The sequence below is a fragment of the Dendropsophus ebraccatus genome, chromosome 6 (genome assembly GCF_027789765.1).
Source record: "Dendropsophus ebraccatus isolate aDenEbr1 chromosome 6, aDenEbr1.pat, whole genome shotgun sequence".
Taxonomy (NCBI): domain Eukaryota; kingdom Metazoa; phylum Chordata; class Amphibia; order Anura; family Hylidae; genus Dendropsophus; species Dendropsophus ebraccatus.
The window spans coordinates 120,646,276-120,662,781 of record NC_091459.1 but is presented as its reverse complement, the minus strand read 5'-3'; the positions used below and the strand labels follow the sequence as shown (position 1 = coordinate 120,662,781).

Below are 16,506 nucleotides of genomic sequence, written 5' to 3'. Positions count from 1 at the left end.
AAGATATTGTCTATGGGGGAAAAAAAAAAAGCAATGCCAATAATGGGGAGCAGCACTGTACATACGCATATGCCATCCTGGAGGAGCTGGACTATGTGTAACGTCAATGTACTAATGGTACCACCTCATTCCACCAGTAGTGACTAGGACGCTAGCAGTTCATGAAACTAGAGAAGAATCGGACATGATAAGGACAGAGTGCTTGTCTTTTTGGGGGTTCTCTTGCAGATGCCTCTCCAGTACACCTGTTGCTGCACCAAAGCAGCTGATGGATTCCCAATTACTTATACTTCCTAGCCAGACAGATTGAAAGTGATGAAGTTTAATGGACTCGGTGTTATACTGTGAGGCTTAAGTGTTCCCTTCATTTTTATTGGCAGTGTATTTTATCTATCGTGTAGAAATGTGATTAATAGTATGGAAAATTTCCAGGACAAATGCAATAACAATTTACTTGTCACTTACCTGGAGCCGCTTGTCATTCTTTTACTTAGAGATGTTTCTGAAAAATGTTCTTACGAAATCGATAAAAATGATTGATATCAAAAAGACAACTGCACCTAAAACACTTAAAGGGGATGTATCTATAAGACTTTGCTGGCGTAGTGGCAGGGCTATGCAGGAAGGTCATGTGGTAGCCAAATGGCCAGGAGAGAGAGAGAGAGGTGGTGTAGCCACTGCAAAGTGGAGTCCTACACTTGGGGACACAGGAAAGAGAGGCGTAAGAACCCACCAGCTGACTGTGGAGCAGGGACCAAAATCCTGCTGCCGATAGCAATGGTCTGCTGGCCATAGGAAATAGGAGCAATGGTCTGCTGGCCATAGGAAATAGGAGCATCAGCAGCAGACCGCTGCTATCTCCTATGGGCTCCCCGGTCGTGTAATAGGGGCGATAGCGAGAGGGGAAAGAGAAGCAAGCAAGCACTGACCTGACAGGTCGGTGCTCCTATGCTCCTCCAAAATGGGCCTTGTAGTAGGACCCTTAGAGTCCTAGGAGTTACCCAGTGAGTAGAGGTTGCTGGGACTTTTTATTTTGAGGTTAGGGAGTTAGTGTAAGTGCCTCTATTACACTGGCCGATTATCGTGCGAAAAATCATTATATCGTTCGAATTTAAACGATAATCGTTCTGTGTAATTGCAGGCAACGATCGAAAAATCGTTCGTATGTCGTTGATTGTGGATTTATATCTGAACCTAAAATCATTGTTAATTGTTCGCTGTAATTTCACATTCGTTTGCTGTAGTTCCGCATTTTTTTTTTTGTACTAATCGTTCAGTGTAATTGCACACTGTTCATTGTTTTGATGGGATCAGATGGACTAAATGATCATAGTAACGATTGTAACTAACGACTATCGTTCTGTGTAATATGGTGAACGATTTAAGGCTAATGATCTCGTTTGAGATCGTTTATTGTCAGTCGCTAATTGTTAAAAAGCGCTTTGTGTAATAGGGATAAACTTCACTGACACCGCCCGTTCTGTGACCCGGCCATGTCACAGAACGGCCGGTGTCAGTGAAGTTTATCCCGGCCAGTACTGTAGTACCGGACGGATAAACTTAATTTCTATTGAAATGGGATGCTGGCGCATCCTTGTCATACAGTGTGTGAACGTGGCCTACCAGTAGCAATACCTTTGCTAATGGGGGGTTATCTACCTACTGGGAGAGACCAACCTGCCTACTGTAGAGACATACCTATCAGGGGCCCTACTTACTGGAAGAAACTACCTACCTTATGGGAGGAGTTATCTGTCACCTACCTACTGGGGGCACCTGCATGCCGCCTGGGGGACTTACCTTTGGGACCCTATCCATCTAATGCGGGAACACACCAATCTACGGAAGAAGACTACCTACCTACTTAATGAGGGGCTGTACAGGCATAATTTTTTTTATATATGGCTCAGGGTGGGATATGTAATAACAATTTTACATCAATAGTGAGTTACTGTTATATTTGGCCAGCTAGGCCTGTATTATAGCCCGATTCTTTACTACTAGAAATAAAATGCTTACCACTGCGGATCTAATGCTGTAGGATATGTTGCACTTCCCAATATGTATTTTCTGGAGCCTTCAGTATTAAGACCCACAGGGTTGTCTATAATGGCAGAAAGTGGGTTAGCTTGACTTTGTTATCCGCATTTACCCTTCTACCTGCCTTGTGGGACTTTCTAGTATTGGCTATGATTTGGCTTTTACCCCATACTTTTGCTAAGTTACTAGTATTGATCCTTGGCTGTCTTGACCTGCTCCTTTGTATTACCACCACCTCCCTGCCTGACAACCCTAGCAATGCATGTTAAAGGTGGTATGAGCGTTTAATAGTCATTGCAGAATTTAACAGTCGACCAGAAGACTTAATTTTCTTTCACAACTGTAGCACAGATGCTTGATGGTTACAAACACCTGGAGGAGCACAATATGCTTAATGGTTGCATATCCCACTTGGTCACTCAAAACTCTTAAAAGTTGTAAAGTTTTATTCTTTTGTTCCTCTTTGAATGATTTGGAGGACTGCGAGATGCACAACAAGTCCACATAGAGTTAGAGGCTTTTTACACCAGCAAGGAGCATTGCTAGAAAAACTCCTTCAAGCGATAGTCGCCCCATGTAAAAGTGTCAGCGATCAGCCAAGAAGCGTTAGAACCTCTAAAAGGACCTTTATGTTGCACCCAAAGTGACTGCTGACTTTACGGGCAGATTCCCGTCATGGGTAATGCTTCCTTCTGCAAGCTGACACACAAAACTATTATTTCTGCTGCCCAACTACTCTGATAGAGCACAAACTACTGTGCGGCCCACCGTACCACTGAACCCAATACACGCATAACATACACAGAACTTTTGTTTATCCCCTCACGCACCTGTTCTCAAATGGTGACTACTTCGGGAACTGCCACCTATGGATTAGGCCAAGAAAGTCTATGTCTTCCTATTGGTGTAGAACAGATGTTTTCTGTGGACCAGTTGAAATACTAATGATTAGAGATGAGCGAACCTGGAGCATGCTCGAGTCCATCCGAACCCGAACTTTCGGCATTTGATTAGCGGTGGCTGCTGAAGTTGGATAAAGCCCTAAGGCTATGTGGAAGTCATGGATATAGTCATTGGCTGTATCCATGTTTTCCAGACAACCTTAGAGCTTTATCCAAGTTCAGCAGCCACCGCTAATCAAATACCGAACGTTCAGGTTCGGATCGACTCGAACCCGAACCCGGTTTGCTCACCTCTACTAAAGATTCCAGTAACTGGTGAATTTATGGAAAATAGCACAAAATATACTAAACCATGGAGATGACCATATTTTAGATGCACGTCTTCCCTACCTCTATTAATCTTTCACCAAAACTATAACTAGAACTCGCGGTTCTCTCAGGCCCAGTTCCTTATCCGTCTATAGTATCACATGTCTATAACGTCTAAGTCTTCACTCATCAAGGTTCCTCTTCTCCAATCCTATATCCCTTCTTGCCAATCCATCCTTTTTAGTGTCTTGTCTGTTCGTCCGGGTAATAGTGCATGGAGAATGGAGGCATATTCCCCCTCATGGGAAAGAAGACTAGTTCATTTCCTAATGCACAGAATGACATCTCTGATTGCTAAGACAATCCATGTGGTGCCATGGACAAAGGCGGGCGCTGCGCCACTCTGTAGTGAGGGGATGGCTGACCATGCCAGAGATGTCCTGTAAGGAGTCGCAGTGACGTTGTTTCTTACTCAAAGATAGGGAAGAGGTAGGTGGAATAGTGTTGGTGTTCCTCTGCAAGACAGGCAGGAAGCATGAGGGGGTGGATACGCACACTAGCAATGTGAGTGCCTGAGAGGTGGGGGAGCCTATGTGTATAAATATACCACAGTGAACGGTGAAGCAGTCACATATCAATAGAGGTCCGGAGACTGGAATCACTCACAGAGGTAAGACTGACTTCAATCTATAAGCATGTTGGTGTCTTAGGTCTTGTCTTATAACAGGTTGCATGATGAATATATACTGTATATATATTTATATATATATATATATATATATATATATGGTCTCTTACTATTACTCCAGATCCTGCCTGTTTGCATCTAGGCAATGAGATGTCTTGCTTATATGTGTCTGGTGAATTTCTTGGTTGAAACTCTTAAAAACTTTTTGATATTTTTGCAATTTTTTAAAAAATTAATTCCTACTCGTGACCGATTGCTTCGCTATAAGTTTTTGCTATGCCGGAGAGATACCTTTCGTGCATTGTCTGCAGGGTTGTTATATGGGGTCATGAGGAGGTTTTTACTGCAATGACAAGAACAGTAAGATCAAAGGCTTAGGATGTCAATGTTTCCTATGTGCCGTGTAGAATTCTGCTAAAATAAGTGAACAAAGGGAAAAAAATGAGAATCCAGGAGGACAGGTAAAAAGCGCCGGGCTCTATCGGTGGTGATCCCCTGTCTGTGCACACACAGATAACACCTTGATTCCTTTCATCCATTGAGGGCAGATTACAGAGGTTTGCAGATTAATGCTCAGCACCGCTCTGCCACTCCAAACTCCTGGTGACAGGAGGCGATAAAGTGGCTGCAGAGAAAGGACAAGCACGTGGCTGCCAGAAACAGTCTCTTGTCATGCTAATTCTTCTATGCAAAGGATAGATATGAGATTGTGCGGCTGCCGGGAGGAAAGAGCTGTCGCCTGCAGGGAGGAGGGTGGTGGTCTGCAACTGGAGCAGCAGCACATGCAGCCAAAGCCGGGGCTTTGTGCAGCAAACTTCACAGTGATCTATGGAGCAACCACTACACATGTAGGATATGGACAGAAAACACCACAACAACTAGACTGATGGCAGAGAAGAGCTGATTATTATATGTATATAGGAAATCTTAAAAATTCCTTCCTTTTATTAAATTTAAAAAATAACCTTATTTTATATATGCATTATTATTGATACTAGTCTAAATTGTTATTATTTTTTTTATTATTATTCAATTTATAACATATTATTTACTTTATATTATTATTTATTCTATTTTTGTAATTTTTCCTTTTTAATGCATTATTTTACATTTCAAATAATCATTATCAGTCCTAATATTAATTACTTTATATCTTCCATGACTTAATATCGTACATTTTTTTTACCTTTTAAAGTATTATTTTCCTAATTAGATTGTTTTCTATTTCTATAGAATTATAATAAAATTATCGAATTTATTAATTGATTTATTTATTTATTTATAATTTTATGTAATAGATTTTTTTTTATTTCTGTTGAGATATATATATATATAGTATTTTATTATGTTTTTACTCATGATTATTAGCATTAATTATTTAATTTTTATTATTGTATCTGTCGTTTATTCATGACGTTTAATTTTCTTATATCTGTAATTTTATTATTGTGTAATATTATCATTAGCAATAATCTTATATTAATTATTATTATATTATTATTTTTATTATTATTTTGCTTTTAATTCTCGTAGTATAATAGTACTGTAAATATATTTTTTTATTTATGTTCTATTGTTTTATTATTTTATTTTTATTTGATCACCGGTCATCATATGAGCAGTGTCTCCACATCGCCTTATGTCTGTTTCTCAACGACTTGATCATGATTTACATGATTTGCAATCCTTCTTGTTCCCTTTGAACATAATGCAAGTATTGCCAAAAAGCCCCACCCCCGCATTAATACCATCATACATGTCAACATCAAGTCCCTCAATATTCCCCATGAAACATGCTTCCTATGGTGGGAAGTATCTTGTAGTTGCTCCACATGTGGAAATGTGGTAGGAACCATTGCTAGAATTATTGACATGATGATAGTGGGATTACTAGGATCCTATCTATGGGAAACTTTATTGTCTTAAAGTGTCTTGTCTAGAACCTTCTTTATTGTCTTGGATGCAAGATAACTGTGGATATGGGAAGGTGCAGATGAACCAACTCCTCTGTAGGTCCAAAATTTTACAAGACATGAGGTATCATCCCTGCCTCCATGGTGGTCCTCACTACATTTATGGAGGTGATACAAGAAGCAAGGATGTAGTAAAGATGAAGAGATGACTTGGATGTAGTGGTTATCAGTCACCTAGACAGGGATGATGATGGTGTTATATCTGCATGGGGTGATCAGGGTAGGTTTAGCAAACATCTACCTTGTGTATCTGTCCAGCTTTAAGGAGGCCTAGTTAGTAACATTTCCCTAGTACTTTGGTCCTCGCTGTATCAACCCTGCTGGGCTTATTTCCATCACCAGGAGGTCTTCAAAGAAGTCTCCTGCTTTGGACAATTACTCTTAGTAGTTTTCCTACCAATAAGCTGGTCAATGAGATCTCTAGTGGTTAGCTGTACTCTGGGGAAGAATCTAGCAGCAATTATTCCAGTTCTCTATAGCACCCCCACAGGAAAAAAGGATGTATTACACAGGTCTAATGGAAAGAGTTGACTGTGTAATGCATAGATATACTGGGTCCTCCACAGATGGAGATCTCACTGCTTTAGCTAACAGGCATGGATCCTGAATAGGGGAGCCCCTCCAAGAATCTCCTAACTGTGTGTAAAGAGGATTTATAAAAGAGAAACACTAACAAAGAAGTGTTTCATATCTATCTATCTATCTATCTATCAATCAATCTGCTATCTATATATTCATCTATCTATCTATCTATCTATCTACACAAAAGACTTCGCGGCACCTCCATTAGGTGAAAAAACTGTGATTTATTGTTTCAAAAAAACTTTAGCCAGGCAGCACTGGCTAAAGTTTTTTTGAAACAATAAATCACAGTTTTTTCACCTAACGGAGGTGCCGCGAAGTCTTTTGTGTATGAAGAAGGGGACGTGGTTCCAGTCTCCATTGCTGGCACTCCAAAAACGATTTTCTGTGAGTGCACTCCACTCTGTTGTTTATCTATCTATCTATCTCCTATCTATATATTCATCTATCTATCTATTTCCTATCTATCTATCTATCTATCTATCTATCTATCTGTCTGTCTGTCAATCTGCTATCTATATATTCATCTATCTATCTTCTATCTATCATCTATCTATCTATCTATCTATCTATCTAAGCGCTGCAGAATCTGTTGGTGCTATACAAGTAAATATAATTATCATTATCTATCATCTATCTATCGTGCAAATAGTCCGCAGCACTCCACGTTCAGTGAACTTGGAGTGCTGCAGACTGTTTGCACTATATATTTAATCCGTGGCTGGGTCATCTGCTGGCACCAATTTATTATTGGAAGTAGTGCTGCTTCACTATTCTTTGCATCTATCTATCTATCTATCTATCTCCTATCTATCTATTATCTATCTATCTCTCTATCTATCTATTTATATATCTAGGTACTCTGCACAAAGAAGTTTATTGTGAACAGTGATAAGGTTTTATTTATGAAGGCAATCAAACACAATGAAGTGCAACGTTTCGGTTTTCAGACCTTCATCAGACACTGATTGCTGGTGAAGCAGCAGTGAGGTACTTCACCAGCAATCAGTGTCTGATGAAGGTCTGAAAACCGAAATGTTGCACTCAATTGTGTTTGATTGCCTTCATAAATAAAACCTTATCACTGTTCACAATAAACTTTTTGTTCCAGGTTCCCTTTGTACTTCTTATGAGATGAACTCTGACACAGCTTAATGGGCTAAGTTTTTGGGCATTCATAATCTATCTATCTATCTATCTATCTCCTATTATCTATCTATCTATCTATCTATCTATCTATTTATCCATCTATCTCCTATCTATCTATCTAATACACACTTGCTTCCCATGTACCTGCTTTGCAGCTCAAATCCCAGCAGGTGAACTAGGTGTAGTGTCTGTCAGAACACAGAGAACAGAAAAGCCTCCATATGACTGAATGACCCTTATATCTATTGCCTCTTCCCTGGCTTAACACAAAGTGGGGTCCTAGGCGCTAGATGCCACATTTCAGATCCCACAATGCTGCAGGTAGGCCATCACTGATCTAGACAGCAATGGCTACTGATAACAGGCTATATAGATTATGTTCAGGATCTCTAATAATATAGAACTGTGATCTTTAATCTGTGGTGTTTTATACAATTTCCATCACACCCAGATGTCAGAAAGTTGTAGTTAGTAATAGTTGGAGAGTCACAGGTACAAGTTTAAAATTTAAATAAAAGCAAAGAATGGAAGGAGAGAGCAGGGCCTGTGCATGTCTATGAAGTTTGGGTGACTCTGTGACAAGATCCCAGATCCAAAGCTTCCCCCCCCAAACATCAGTCGTCTTTAGCTGATCTCCCTGAGATCAGTGATCGTTTTGCTGTGGTGGTCTATCAGACATTGCTCCTGGCTAGCCAGAATCCTGCTTCACACTGATGAGGGGCAACAACCTGAAACAGCTGTCTGCTGATGGATACTTGGTGGCTTTGGCATTTCCCTTGTCATAATCTTAGACTTGTAATAGAGTTGGATATTGACTGAAAGGACCACTTTATATGGTGGTATTGTTGGTCTCCTTACAGGAGCCCTCCCTGGAGGGATATCTGGCTAGTCCCATATTCAAGACTCCTAATTGAGGCACCATGGACTCTTTTGCAAACATCTGTTTTGGGGAACATGTGCAAAGTAAATTGATCTTGGCTGATTGGTAGATGGGGGATCAACATTCAGATACAATAGCTGCCCATACACATATGATGTCATCTGTTGACAGCTATACACATGCAAACTTGGCTTGGCTGAATGTGTATGCATTCTAAATGAGAAAAGGCAAGGAAGCCACTGGCAGGTTCCGCTGAACCCTCCAGACTCCTTCATTAACTCCAGTAACTTATTTCCCTCAGTCCCAATTCTTCTCCAATATTTGTTGTTGGGAGTGTCAGGAGGCACCCATATCCTTTCGATTGTTGGCTGGTGCTGTCAAAATCTGAAGGTTTGGATGACTATAAAGGATTATTTTGGTAACAGAAAAAAAAAGAAAAAAAAAAAAAAGAGGTACAATGTACTAATATAGTGTTCTTCTATTTTGCATGTTTTTGCTTGAAATACCCCTGACAGAAAGTTAGTTCTTTTTCAGTTTGGTGTTGTCTCAGCAGCTCCCTGTCATCTTCCTCTCTTCTAAAACAATATATCATACTGTGTGGTCTCAGATGGTTTGGCTGGATTATGACTCTAAGCAAAAGCCTCACCCTCTCATTGATGTCACCACCCATGACCAGCCCCTACAACTACATCACCATGCACCTGTCACACACACATACGTATCTATCTTTATTGGAACATTTAATGAAGAAGGTGTTTAGAGAATGTTTCTTTGTGCTAAATGATGCTACAGGCAGAGGAGCAGACAGGGAATGAATGCAGCAGGTGTAGGCCAAGAGTCTGCTGTGTACTGAAATTTTCTACAGTAGTTCTGGGAGGGGAACTAGTAGGAGTGCTGTATAAGGAGGCACGCAGGGTGGGAGGGCTGTCAGGGAGTGCTTAGGAAAAACAATGCATTCTGGGGATTGTGGTGCTAAACAACTGCTCCACCAGTATGTATTGAGAGAACATTGTAGGGGAGAAAATTACAGATCCACAAAACAAATGAATTTTTGATAATTTTAGAACTGAGACAGACGAGAGCAATTTTTATTTATGTATTTTTTTTTTTACCTGAGGTTGGAGTCCCCATTTATTAAAATGGTTATTACAAGATTCAGATAAAAAAAATTCCAAAGGCTATACTGTCAATAGCCGAACAACCACCAATGCTGATCCCCCATAAACTTAGATTTGCCAATTGTTCATGTGTTCTCAGCAGCAGCTTATTTCTCTGAGAACAAAAAGATTACTAATCATATTAGTCAGTTGACCGATTGTCAAGTTGCTTGGTTTTTCCATCTTTCACTATGGCTAAGTATTCCGTTGACAACCAGCCAAGTGGGTGTGCTGTCTATCAGGTATATTTTGTAATCTAGGGTATAACATTTTTGTAATACAGGAAGGATGTAATGATGCTGATTTTTTTTCTATCCCCTTTGGACAAGATTCAGGATAGACAATCTCTAATCATATTTTAAAAGTCGGACATTAACATTGGGAAATGTTAGGTTCCATCGAACACGAACCTTCTCGAACCTTCAGCATTTGATTCCTGATGCCTTCCTGTTCCGTGGGGAAGGTGGAGCAAGCCTGAGTACTGCCTGGAAAACAGGGATACAGTCTATTACCTAGGCTGTATCCCTGTTTTCCAGGCGGTACTCGGGCTTGCTCCACCTTCGCCACGGAATGGGAAGGCATCGGGAATCAAATGCTGAAGGTTCGAGTTCGATCGAACCTAACATATACCGATGTTCGATCATCTCTACTGAAGAGCAAGTCCTTTATGATTCGCTTCTGGTCTGCCTTCACACCAGGGAATAGATTATTTTCTTTGGTAAAACCACAGTAAGGGTCCTATTACATGGGCCGTCTACAGCCCAATCATTTTAGTAAACGAGCGCTGATCTGCAAGACCTATTGGACCTATTAGAACTATGTCCCAATAATCTGGAGGAAAGGGCTGCATGGACATCGTTAGCGCAAACACCTGACACCTTACCTCTCCCCGCTCTTGGGGAGCAGAGAGAGGAAAGGTATTAGGCTTTTGGGGAATCGTCAGCTGTCGGCCAAGCATCGCTACAAACCTAAATCAACGATCAGCCAATGATCGTTGTCATCGGCTGATTGTTGTCTGTAACATGGAGTGATCGTCCCGATTCAGACGATAATCATTCAATGTAATAGGGCCCTTAGACAATCCATTTCATGGCAGCCATTCAGAAGAGTGATGTTCCATTGTGGTTTAAATAGTGGAATTTTCTTATAGGTCATATGGAAATGCTTTGTCTTTAAAGGGTTGTTCAGCAGCTTACTTTTCCTTTTAACAATGGACAGGTTAGACAGAAAAGATATAAAATGTGTAGTCACCTCTACTCATTCTGACAGTTCCCGATCGTGCTGATCGACGCTTTGCTTAGCCAATCAGTGTTCGCAGCAGAGACCCATCAGTTGGTTATTGGCTAAGCAGGAACCTCCTTCTGTTGAAATAGAAATCGGGGAAGTGCTGAGTACCTAAACCAGACACTTATGAAATGGGGGCAGGTGAGTACAGCGTTCTTTTTAATCTTCCTACTAATAATAAAGTGCTGGACAACGCCTTTTAAAGGTCTTGACCCACTAACAGAATCTGTCACCCACCCTCAGATCACTGGGGTCAAACGGCCCCTTGAGAATAGAGCATTACTTGTCTGACTTAACTCTTTATTTCCCCAACCCCATTCACTGCTCTTTGACTGATGAAGATAATGATCCACTATCACTATCGGCCAATATACAGTCAATCTTATAGCGATTATAAATGCATACTAACATTCTATTCATAATGGGCTCTAAGGGACCACCATCCCTGCTTAGTAGGGGTCCATGCAGACAGATCCCCCCGATCCTATTCTCCGCATAGGTGAGGAATGCCGTTAATATGCAGGAACATGGAGAAATGTGAGCTACATAACAAAAGACAAGCGAAATGAACCAGAATTTGCGAAGACCCATAACACCCTCCTGAACGTGTCTTCCTCCAGCTTTTCTCTGTGCACAACACCGAGTTAGTCCCATAATTGGGAAATTAATCTCTGCCACCATAGACGTCGCCTTCCTCTCCCTTTTGGTGACCCCTGTTGCCCCCATCTTGCCGAGCCTCGGCTGATTTGCGTTATGACGTCCAGAGCTAATGTCCTGAGACATTTACATTATTCTCCCTGTGATTAACATTCACTCCCCTCTACGTGAGTCCTCCCGAGATAATGGCCGACATGAAGAGTCAGCCATGAGGAGCATCCTGGGACCGGTAAACTCCATCGGTCACCGCGCAGCTAAGAGAATTACAGACGTGACATCTTTCATCCAGTTGCAAATTATTTAAGTTTTTTTTTTTTTTCACAATTACAAGATGAAGTTAAACGAAACCTTTTTCTCTGAATCCATCACGATCTCATGTGTGCGACTACATTATCCCGAGAAGGAGACTCGGCTGGATCTGCCAACAAAAGCGTCCAGTTCTTTCATACGCCGCAGCGGCAGATAGGAAAGGTTATAGATGTCTGCCCAGCGGTAGATAATGAAATAATAGTAGAAAGAGAATGGAGCCGCCACCTCCATTCATTTCTCAGTTTCTGAACATTTCCTTCGAAGTAATACTAAGGGCAGCTGAGAAGTCCAGGCTCCATGCTTCATGAACATCGCCTTTGTAATGTGTCGTTCTTTACCTTCTTTCCATTTAATTTTTTTTTTCCAGTTTGTTATGCCTTGTAGTAAAAGGAAATCTTATGTTGAAACCTGGAAACTGTCAGGAAGCTGCTGTTATGTGTTGTTCAGTTATCTAGGTACTGGTGATGGTATCCTATGCTTACACTCAGTTTGGAAGGACTGATTAACTAACTTAAAGGGGGTGTTCACCAAAAAAATGTTTTCTTTCAAATCAACTAGTGCCAGAAAGTGACAGAAATTTGTAATTTACTTCTATTAAAAATTCTCAAGTCGTCCAGTACTTATCAGCTGCTGTATGTTTTGCAGGAAGTGTTGTATTCTCTGACACAGTGCTCTCTGCTGCCACCTCTGTCCATGTCAGGAAGCAAATCCCCATAGAAAACCTCTCCTGCTCTCCAGACTGGAAAGAATACACCCTTCCTGCAGGACATACAGCAGCTGATAATAGAGGTAAATTACAAATGTCTGGCACTTTCTGGCAACATTTTTTGGTGAACAACCCCTTTAAAGGAGTTTTCTAGACAAAATAGACTGACATCTGGCACCGAACCGATCAGCTGTTCTGTATCTGCTCTACGCAGTAAACTAATACAGTTATTTCCTGCACTTTTGACAATGGGTGTTGGTAACCCGCTGATCAGTCTATTTTGGCTACAAAACCCCTTTAACTCAACGAGGATATCCCGAATATTGCCTGACAGATGTAAGGGATTGGGAGGATCAGGCAAGTCAGATTTCAATACCTGAATAGTACTAACCACTGGGGAAATCAAGAACATATTAAATGCCTATGCCCATATATGTTACCACAATGATGCCATCACCAAGTACAGACCCTCAATATATTTCCATCTGGTGTTATTGTTATTTTAACTGAAGTTTCTATTGGTTTGTCTCAGTTTGAAAAACTTTTTAGTTAGATGGAGTCACAAACCACATAGCTCCACAAATGAGAATGGCTTTATTACTTAGAAAGAGTTGGGGGAGATAATCAAAACTGCCTTACATGACTTCAGAGCTGAACTCTGATTATTATTCTGCTGGTGAGGTCACTGTGTACATACATTACATTACTTATCCTGTACTGATCCTGAGTTACATCCTGTAATTCTTTTTATTAGAAAAATATAAAAATTAACAAACAAGGCATATCTGGCCATAACTTAAACATAACAGTAAATTACATAAATAACAAATAATAATGATAAACCATTATAATAGTATAAAGCAAAAATGAAATCTTTAACCTTTTGCCACCAAGCCAGCCCAGCATTCCTACTTACCTACCTACAAAAAAAAAAAAAAAAAAAAAAAGAAATTAAATAAAAAATAAATTAAATAAATAAATAAATAAAAATGTTTTCAATCCAGGCAAAATAAGCCATAAAACTTAAACTACAAAGCCATCCTCGGCTGTAATCATAACTAAAGAGAAGCCACCCTGGCTAAAAAAAACTAAAACAAACAAAAAATAAAAAAACTCCCAAACCTGGGTTATAGTAAATAAACAAAACCTAAACACAGACATCCTTAATACAACCACCTTTAGACCAACACACGACCACCTGATACTACAAACAATAACTATACATGAACTGAAAATGAAAGCCATCCAGGCGTAACCAAAAGAAAGCATATAATATATCAGTATAAAAATAAAATACTAACTAACTGGTTATTCCAGTACAACACTCGAGCCCGGATGCCCTGAAAAACTAAAAAAGGTACCTAAACACCAGTAACAGCGAAACAAAACACACAACAATTCTATCTATTACCCATGTGCCCCTCCACCTTCCCCTAGACCCCAGTGTGAGCTCAGTTCATGGAGTCAAAGTTCAGTCCATTTTTGGTGTCAGCTCCATTCAGCCCTCACCTTCCCACAGACCCCGCCCCCCATATCCCCCCTCCCAACCTATTCTGTATCCCCTCATATATACAATGACTATAATGTCCATAAAGTTCATATGGCTTATTCAGCCATAACCCTGCCAACACTTATAACATATATTAACATAAACATAGCACACCATAATAACATAACACAATATTATACAATATTATAATAAGGCCCAAGTTCGGTAGCCTGTAAGCCCTTTATACCTACTGCTGACCAGAAAAACAAAACAAAAATCTAAAGTGGCATGCACCAGCCCTCCACCAGGATCGGAGGATGCCAGACCGGGCACAAGAAATTTATAAACTATCCCTTACTATCTTACCCTACTCTCCCCCTATCTCTAACCCTAAGTTTAAACTGACCCTACGCGCTTTCCCTACTGCTGTCCCTACCTGCTCTGTCCCTAACCAGAATTATGGTCCCTCACCCAGTGGGCTCAGTACCTAGGGCACAGCAAAAGAAAACCCTCTCCACAGGAGAGAAGCCCTACTTGTACCCAGCCTGCCATACTCCAAAGACCTGATCTTCCCAAAGTCACCAGTGATATTCCTACAGACCTCCACCTCGGAGAGGACTCTACGCTGTGTAGATACTAGACACCGTGCGTTCCATGTGTGGTACCTAACCACTAAGCTGACTAAGAATAACGTGCATCGATCTCGGCCACCCAGGTTCCTGAATGCCTCATAAGCCCACTCCGGATAGGTGAAGCTGACTAACTGACTCCAACCTATGGAGGCGCCCACCCTGGTGTTAACCCCTATATTGAAGGGACAATGAAGCAGGAAATGATCCATGCTTTCCAGCGTATTACCACACTCCTCACGGGGACACCCCCGATCATCGGAGCTCCTGCACTTCAAATTGTCCCTTACATATAGCTTCCCCTGGAAGCAGTGCCAGGCCAAATCCCAAAACTTCTGAGGGATCCGTTTCGAGTTTAAAAGACTAAGCCCAACCTCTAGATCCTGGCCTGGGCAGTCCCTGAGCGCCAAGGGCTTCTGGAAATGGGTCAACAGAACCCTTTGGTCAAGGAATTTCCTCGACTGAGTCCTGATCTCCCACATTCCCAGACCCCATCGGCGTATCATCTTCAGAGTCGGGGTAGCGTAAGCCGGAAGATACCCATGGGGTGTATGAAGGTCCTTCACTCGCCCTCCTGTCTCCCATTCCTGGAAGAAAGGGCGAAACCATTCCCTGCAGGAGAGTACCCACGGAGGAGCCCTCTCTTTCAAAGGTTTGCAATGTTGGCTTTTAAGAAGGTGTTCACTAAGAACACCACAGGGTTCACCATAGACAAACCCCCAAGTCTCCTCGTGCGGTACGTAACCTCTCTTGACCAGGTTCAGCCTATTCCCCCATAACAGCTGGAAGAACAGGCTGTAGATCCTAGTATAGGAAGCCTCTGGCAAGATACATACACTGCCCAGGTAGATGAACAAAGGGAGCAGGTACGATTTGATCAGGTGTACCCTTTCCCTTAAGGTTAAGGACCAACCCTTCCACTGGTCCACCTTCTGAGCGGCATTCTGGAGCCTACCATCCCAGTTTTTAGTGGGGTAATCACCCTGGCCGAATGTAATGCCTAGGATTTTTGCCGAGTCTTGGGGCCCTGGAAGGGTGCCCGGGAGATCAATCTTGGGATCTCCCCCTCCCAGCCAGAGACTTTTACACTTATCCGGGTTGATGCTGCACCCAGATGCCTCTGAGTAGCGGTCCACCTCCGACATCACCATATTGACCTCCTCTCTCGAGGACACGAAGAGAGTGACATCATCAGCGTATGCTACCACTCTCAGGGTGGCTTCTGGCTCCTCCAGGCTCATCCCGACCACTGCCAATGATCCACAACCAACCCTCCTAAGGAAAGGGTCGATCGCGAACACATAAAACAGTGGGCTCAAAGGACAGCCCTGGCGAACACCAGACCCAACCTCAAAAGAGCGGCCAGACCAACCGTTCACCAGCGGGAAACTCTCTGCCCCTGCATACAAGATCTTAAGCCAATTGACAAAAGTATCTGGTAGGCCATATCTCAGAAGGACGGACCAGAGGTACTCATGGTTCACCCGATCAAATGCTTTGGCCTGATCCAGGGACAGCAAGTACCCCTTCCAAAGACCCGCACTACTCCGCTCCACTGCCTCCCTGACACTAAGGACAGCACTTAAGGTGCTTCGGCCTGGAACAGAGCAGTGCTGAGCCTCCGAAAGGAGCCGGGGTGCAAACTTCACCAGCCGATTAAACAGTATCTTTGCCAGAATCTTCCTGTCCACATTGAGAAGAGCTATGGGCCTCCAATTCTCAATACGGCTCGAATCTTTACCCTTTGACAAA

General features: G+C 41.8%; 1 protein-coding gene across 4 annotated transcripts in view; it reads left to right on the top strand.

The window, feature by feature from the left end:
• The window catches only part of PNOC (prepronociceptin), a 102,664-nt gene that overhangs the window by 26,216 nt on the left and 59,942 nt on the right, over positions 1 to 16,506 (top strand). Inside the window, exons 1-2 of one of the 4 annotated variants that reach the window (XM_069975778.1) lie at positions 3,889 to 3,921; positions 12,576 to 12,719. The exons of 2 other annotated variants lie outside the window; for them this stretch is intronic. The gene's annotated coding sequence lies outside the window, so the exon portion shown is untranslated. Of the gene's footprint in view, positions 1 to 3,875; positions 3,922 to 12,575; positions 12,720 to 16,506 lie in introns of those variants that run through there. One more of the 4 variants, XM_069975777.1, reaches the window with a different exon arrangement.